Source organism: Ambystoma mexicanum, chromosome 7q (genome assembly GCF_040938575.1).
Source record: "Ambystoma mexicanum isolate Mex_15411 chromosome 7q, UKY_AmexF1_1, whole genome shotgun sequence".
Classification (NCBI taxonomy): domain Eukaryota; kingdom Metazoa; phylum Chordata; class Amphibia; order Caudata; family Ambystomatidae; genus Ambystoma; species Ambystoma mexicanum.
This window is the reverse complement of record NC_090941.1, coordinates 1,004,876,009-1,004,883,210: the sequence shown is the minus strand read 5'-3', so window position 1 is coordinate 1,004,883,210 and position 7,202 is coordinate 1,004,876,009.

Here is a 7,202-nt window from a genome sequence, read left to right as displayed (position 1 = left end):
AGGTCCAAATGAATTCACTGTTAAAGGAATGGTTTGTTCCAAAAATGTTATTGTCCCTACGGGTCGGCCATGTGTTTTCAAGCCTAAGTCGCTCGATTTTAGAAAAATTTCCTATGGACCTTACCCAAGTGTTCGTCCATTAAACGCGAAACGTGAAAAACAGGCACCAGGGCGCTGCCATTTTGTGATAATCCTATCACTTGCCGCATCGCCCTGGCTGACCTGCTTTTGAGGCACTAAATCATATCCCCCGCCCCTGAGCCTGACATTATCAAAACATTCTTATTCCCCGCCTCTCTCCGTGATGTTACTGTGCTGCGTAGGCAAACGCGCCCAGTCGTCTTCTACGCGACTTCACACAGAACCCGGAAACCAACACAGATCAACTCACAACACAGCGCGCCACAATTCGGAATATGAAACTGTACATTAAAATCAAACAGCAATACGGTACATTTGGTAAAGTACATTTATTTGACATTAAATGTTTAGAGAATATTCAGCAATTGGCGTATTAAATCGGAATGGAATTTCTTTTCTTTTCTCTCGATCCGCAAATCCGTAAAAGTTTATCGTGAGTCACGCGCTGTTCCTTTATGGTACACAGGGTGTTGGTTTTCGTTAAAAGAAGCACTTTGGACGCACAGTGAACTGCAAGGCTGTTCCAACAACTAGGCACTAGGCCACCGTAAAGTTCGATATGTTGCTTCTAGCCGCTAGTACCACATAAGGGCATATGGCTCCTTGGTGATCATCCCATAAGATGGTCAATGTAGTGCAGTTGTTTACAAGAAGCTGCAGCTGGCGGTTGAAGAAGCCGTCTGCCGGGGTCTGGAATAGGTGGCAGTGGCAATATAGTAGGATGTACCTGTTTAGAAAACATAAAAATTGAAATTAGTCTCACCAGCCGATCTTTATTACTATTATTCATTTTATTTATTACGGGTGAGCTGAAACTATTTGCTTGCGAGGATAGTGCAATGGAGTATGTTCGGCTCTAAAAGCAATGCGAAAACTAATGAAATAAATCTAGGGGAACACACAAACTAATGTTTTTTTTTTACCGTTGAACCACTGAGAAAGGACTGTTTGTCTACATGCGTGTCGAATGGGCACATGCATGCCCATGTGCCCGGTAGAAAGACGACCCCACAAATGGTGTACTTGCTATTCATTCATTAATTCCGGTATAAAAGCATCTAAAGAGTTACTTACATTATATGTGCCATTTCGATTGTATCTCTGCGTAATGCAGTCCGTAAATCCCACTGTGTTCGTGCCAACGATTTTTCATATACTGAACTAACATGAAACTGGGTCTAGTTTCAGAATTTTCAGCCTTATCGTCTCTTACGTTATTCCCAACCTCCTTCAAATGAAGTCCTTTCGGCATTGGTCCCTGTCTCTCAAGGTCAAAAAACAATAGAACATTATACTGCCAGTGTGATTCGCGGGCCTCTTCAGTGAGAACTTGAATTTCCGACTCCATGTTTGTACTAGGCCTCAATGTGCAAATGCGAACTGGCTTCTCTCCCATCTGCAATGCCTCGCTTGGCGCGTCCCAAGGCCCCCAATTTTGTCCTTGTTGTCGGCGAGCTTTGCAGCCCTCGAGAACCATAACTATGGAGACATTGACTTTTTGGGGGAAGGTCAGGGAAAGTATAAAGTACCCGAGGAGTTGAGTTGAAAGTGAGATTTATTGTTTATTTGTTTTATTATTTGCCATACGCAAGCCTCCCCTCGGTTAACAGTGCGCAGCATTTACATGAGATTGAGAAACTTAGTTACAGCAACAAAAATATATACATACACATATTCACAAGGTCAGCGATATGAGGTGAATAGAGAGAGAAGTCAAAGATGACACCCATGTTGTTCGCCACCCAGGATGGTGAATGGAGGGTTTAGGGTTAGCATACTTTGTATGCACACTGCACAATAACGTTATTTTCAAAAAAACAATCAGATTACAATGATTTTTTTAAACTGGGATTTGAACTTCTCAACGAGCTCTGCTTTGGGTGGACATGGCACAGTGGCAATGTTTGGTGGCAATGCATCAGTGCTCTGCACAGAAACGCTCAGGATTCCATATCTGTGCTTCTCTAGTACACTAACAATAAGGCCTTTAACAAAGTCGAACTCCATTTCCTCATATACTGGTTTTACCCCCCATTTCTTAATTCTTTTTCCAAAGGTCGTAGTGTAGCGAGGCATCCCTACATTTCCCTTAGTCCTAGACTGTTCACGGCCCACATTATCGTTATGGACCAAGACCGCTAGTAGAGTCCTATGTTTCATACCCTGTAAGCTGAAATGCAATTGCTTTGGCCTGTACTTTAGGCACATATTGTGGAACACCTCCAATTCTCCTGTGTGGCAGAATTCTGTCAGTCCCCTCAAATCTCTTGATAGAGTTTTATCGAAAACAATCTTCTCAATGGCTTTGTGTGTAGGTGAAGATGCAATCAACCACTTCTTCTTCCGTGCCTCCTCTGTGGACAAAGGGCCATGTTCACATTGGTGGAAATGTTGGTTTTCTGTCCAGCGGTGAACGTTGGTACAGTGGTGCATCAGTGACCACCATTTTTCAAGTAGGATTTCCACTGACCCTTCACAAGTTTTGGAGCTCCACCAAAGATGGTTGCTGATAGACTGGGACCACTGTGAAATACTTTGAAAACCTTTTTTTCCCTGCAGCCGAGATTTTCTTATTGATTGATTTAGCAAGATGCCATACCTCAAATTGATGTTTAATATGTGGGAACTGCTCTCTCATTGTCTTGGCAATTGAAACGTGTCTGTCCGTGGCAATGAGGTCGATGTGCATTCCCCTTGATTGTAGATATTGCAATGATTTTATAAATCCTAGTTTCTCCATGGCCACTGAGGATTTACATTGGGACACCTGCACGACCACCAAACTCACAATTTTCTTACTATCCATGTCCTGAAAGTGGTGGTGCTGTACTTGGCAGAAAATCCAGGGCTGTAGCACTGTCCTTCGCCGGCTAGCCTGAATAGTTTCCCTTCGAATATACTTGCTAGAGACAATTGTTCAATTTTCCAAGCATCACTATTGGCCGTAAACAGATAATCATGTTGGTATTTGTAGTACTGCATTTTAGAAATGAAATGAAGTCCCACAAACTGAAAGAAAGACTCTAACTTTCTAAAACTGGACCCACTAAAAAGTGAGGTAGCTGCACACAGTAGATTGCCTGCTGGCAGCTTCCCCAGCATCGGTTGTGCAGACCATGAAAACGCATGATTAAATCTACAGGCGGCATGTATTTTGACGTTACTGCGTTGTTTTTGACGAGTCACATGAATCAATGGCTCCCCACATACTTCCCCTCCAACTGAATGCTCACATTTCAGCATACTTATAATATCCATCAAACAACTGTCGAATACTATGTATTTGCCCTCTTTCATTAGACTGTCATCCGGTGTGAAAGTTGTTTCGGATTGTGCCGTTGAGGACATATCAAGAAATTTGAAAGAAATATTGCTGATATCAAGTTCTGATGCGTCGTTGGGTGCTGCTGCTGGTTCATTCTCTGTCATTTCAACATCTGTTACTACAGCATTGATGAGAGAACACAACAATGTCGACAGCTTTTTGGGTGGCATTTTTTTGGCGGGTGTAGATTGGGTGAATTGATCTGCGACTACTTCAGAGCTATCTTCAATACATTCAGTATCATCTTCTTTTGGTGGTGCAGTCGAAGTGTAGCAATGGTCCAATCCAACTTTACTGGATTCTCCGGACACATTCAATTCATGTTCTGGCCATTGGACATGAGCATTCTGAGTATCAACACGCGGCGTCTGAATTAATAGTTCCTCCATAGTGTAAATGGTCTGGCAAGCAACATCTCTCATTTGCTTCACTGTCTGTGTATGTATAGTTCGTACACCCACGGGTAACTAGAGGGCAGATTGGAAAAGGGATGTTCATTTTAAACACAATATAAAATATAGTACAATTGACAGGAAAAAAAACATAATATAGTCCCCAACACAAGACAATTCCTAAAATTATGAACTGTTTGTAACTAACCTTATTTTTGTTTCTTTTCTTTGCAACTTCATTGACTCGAACTTCAACATCTGCACGCTGTTGCTCCGATTCGTTTCCGCATGTCTTCCCTTCCTCTTGCGCTGCAAGGACTATATTTTCTGGATCCGCATAGACAGCACGGAATGACGCTGCATCGACTCCCTGAAACATAGTACTTTCATTACTATGTATCACAATATTGAAAACATAAAACACACGTGTGGACGAACACACAGGTACATCTCAATAGCTAAACACGAATTAAACATTCTGTAGAACAATCAAACCACGAGTATTCGAGCTCTGATGATCTAGTTCGATGGAACTGTCAGTATCCATACCTCTGGCTCCGCATGGACTGCCATGAATGGTTGTATTGGAGAGGAGGCATCAGCAACTCCCTGAAACACAGTACTTGCATTAGTATGGTTTTCAATATTGGAAACATAACACACACTTGGGGTTGACGGCACAGGTATATATAAAGAAATAACCACAAATGATGCATTGTCTAAAAGAATCAAGGAATATCTAAATATGATCAGATTTCATCGACTTATTTCTCCGATTTATTTACATCTGCATCATCTAAATGGGATGTTGTTATTGTAGTGGAAGCTCTGTTGTCTCCCTGAAACACAGTAGTAATAGGGAAGAAAGTATAGCAAATGGAATCACGTTATATGATGACGCTTGATGGAGCTGTCGGGTATCCATACCTCGTGTTGCCGAAGAATATGTAGGGATGTTGTAAATGTAGTGCGCACTTCCGAAAGCTGTTGCGCCGATTCGTATACGCAAGGTCCCGCTTCCACTTCCCCTGGAATTACTTGAATGTCAGGCTCCGCATCAAGTGCAGGGGTTGACGCTCCATCAATTGCCTGAAAGATAGTACTTGCATTAGTAAGGATTACAATATTGAAAACATAAAACACACTTGGGGTCGACCGCACATATCACTGGCTAACCACGAACGAAACATTGTGTAGAACAATCAAACGACAAGTATTACAGCTCTGATGATCTAGTTCGATGGAGCTGTCAGTATCCATACCTCATGCTGCTGAAGAACATCTAGGGATGTTGTCAATGTGGTGGACGCTTCAGCATCTCCCTGAAAGACAGTACTTGCATTACTATGGATAACACTAATCATAACTGAAAACAAACACCAGTGGACGATAACAAAGGTGTATATCAATTGGAAAGCACTAACCAAACATTCGGTAAAATAATTACAAGATACAATAAAAATATTACTTGACATGCATAAAACAAGTCTGTAGCGGAATAGCCAAGTAAGATTACCTGATACGCACTAGAAGTGGTTGATAACTGCGAGCACTTCACAGATGTAGAATGTTCTTGCTTCAGATTCAAGGGATAGTCAAGCAGTTGTAAAGGTAAATTATTGATTGATAATGAAATGCCAATATTAAAAATTGCCATGTAAGGAGACAGAATACTTGAGAGTAATGCTATTGAAAATGCGCAAAATAGCACAGTTCCCTGTGCCCATATATAGATTTAGTTTGTGGGTTATGAAATCAAAAAAGAATATATTGATAAATGTCATTATTCAAAAAGCTATACACTCATATTAATGTCGAAAGTATTACAAGGGACACAACACCTAAAATATCAATGAATCCATTCAGCTACCTACACACTACCGCAAGGCCTAAAGCTAAATCCGGACACTTGACTCACCAGTGGCGGAATGTGGACAAATAGAGTGGGAATAGCATTCGCGAGCAATTTTCGTGTCGTTCGCCGTTTATTCTTCTTTGTTACCCAACATGTTGTGTACATGTTCAAGGAAAAATCCCGGCTGCAGATGCGGTATCAATCACCCCTCTTGTCCTCTAAGACTTGTTGGACTCTACTTTCCAGCTCATCCAGTGGATATTCGCAATGCCTGACCCATTCTCTTATTCGATCAACAGTTTTTGGGAATACATGCATTGTAGTGCCTTCAGATTTAGCATGGGTCTTCGAAGGGGCAACCGCTAATCGAACAGGCAGGCATTGTTGAAAATTCTGAAAAGTAAATATCGACATTATTATACAATCTTGATGAATAAAAATGTGATACAAAAGTAAATGAACCATACAATGTTCAATGCAAGGTTTGTTTTGGTCACAGGAACTATACCAGTTCATCATGTGCGGCTTAGCATTTGCATAAATTGCAGAAATTTAAAAACGATGTGACTAAACTCTGAACATGTGACTCGTCCCTTGGATGTTCTGTCTTGCACGAGAAGGAAACATGCTTACATTATAGACTGACCCCTGAAGGATGCAATTCGATGACAATTGACACAGATGAAAATAAATATATCTATTGATAGCATAACAATGGAAACTCAAGTCAATATCAATGAGACCAATGAACATAGCACTATTGAGTACTCTACTCGCAAATAGATAGAAATTTAAAAATCAGCGAAATATGACTAGGATACATGGCCTTACCTTGACCAACAAACAGTTGGATTCAGCAAGCCGAGCAGTATGTTGCAGGAGAACAGGTAGATGGCCACAGGTAGCACACTGACGAGTTTGCTCGAAGCGGTCATAGAAGTTCACGGATAGCACGACGAGCAGATTAGCATAGATCTCAGTGGTTCTCAGGTAGCACGTTCAGGAGTTGACTTGCAAAGCACAAAGATGTTCTCATGAGACAGATCAAGTGGTTTATAAAGTATTACAAACAAGGGTGTGTTTTTGAATGAAAGACGTGTGTATGTCGTGGTATTATGTGGTTTGCTGGGGGCTGGCCAGCGTGAGGGGGGGTCCTGGCCAGACACACGGAGTCTGAGGAGGCCATGTGAGCGATGGGCCCTTGGCGTGGGATACCTTTTGAAGTGTACATGCTGTTTGGCACCTTGGCCGTTCGCGCTCCTGACAGCCCCCCATGGCAGCGCGCATCCACTGGCGCAAATCGCCTTTGATAGAGGGGGGTGGGATGGATGGGCCTGGGGCGTGCAGATAAGGCACAGGAAGACTGCTGAATGGAGACACACTTGATTCATTTAAAAAATTGAAACAACCGTTGTTAAAATATATGTGCTGTTTTATTTTGTTTCTTTTTTTGATGGCACAAAAATAGAAAACTTTACACATTGTACAG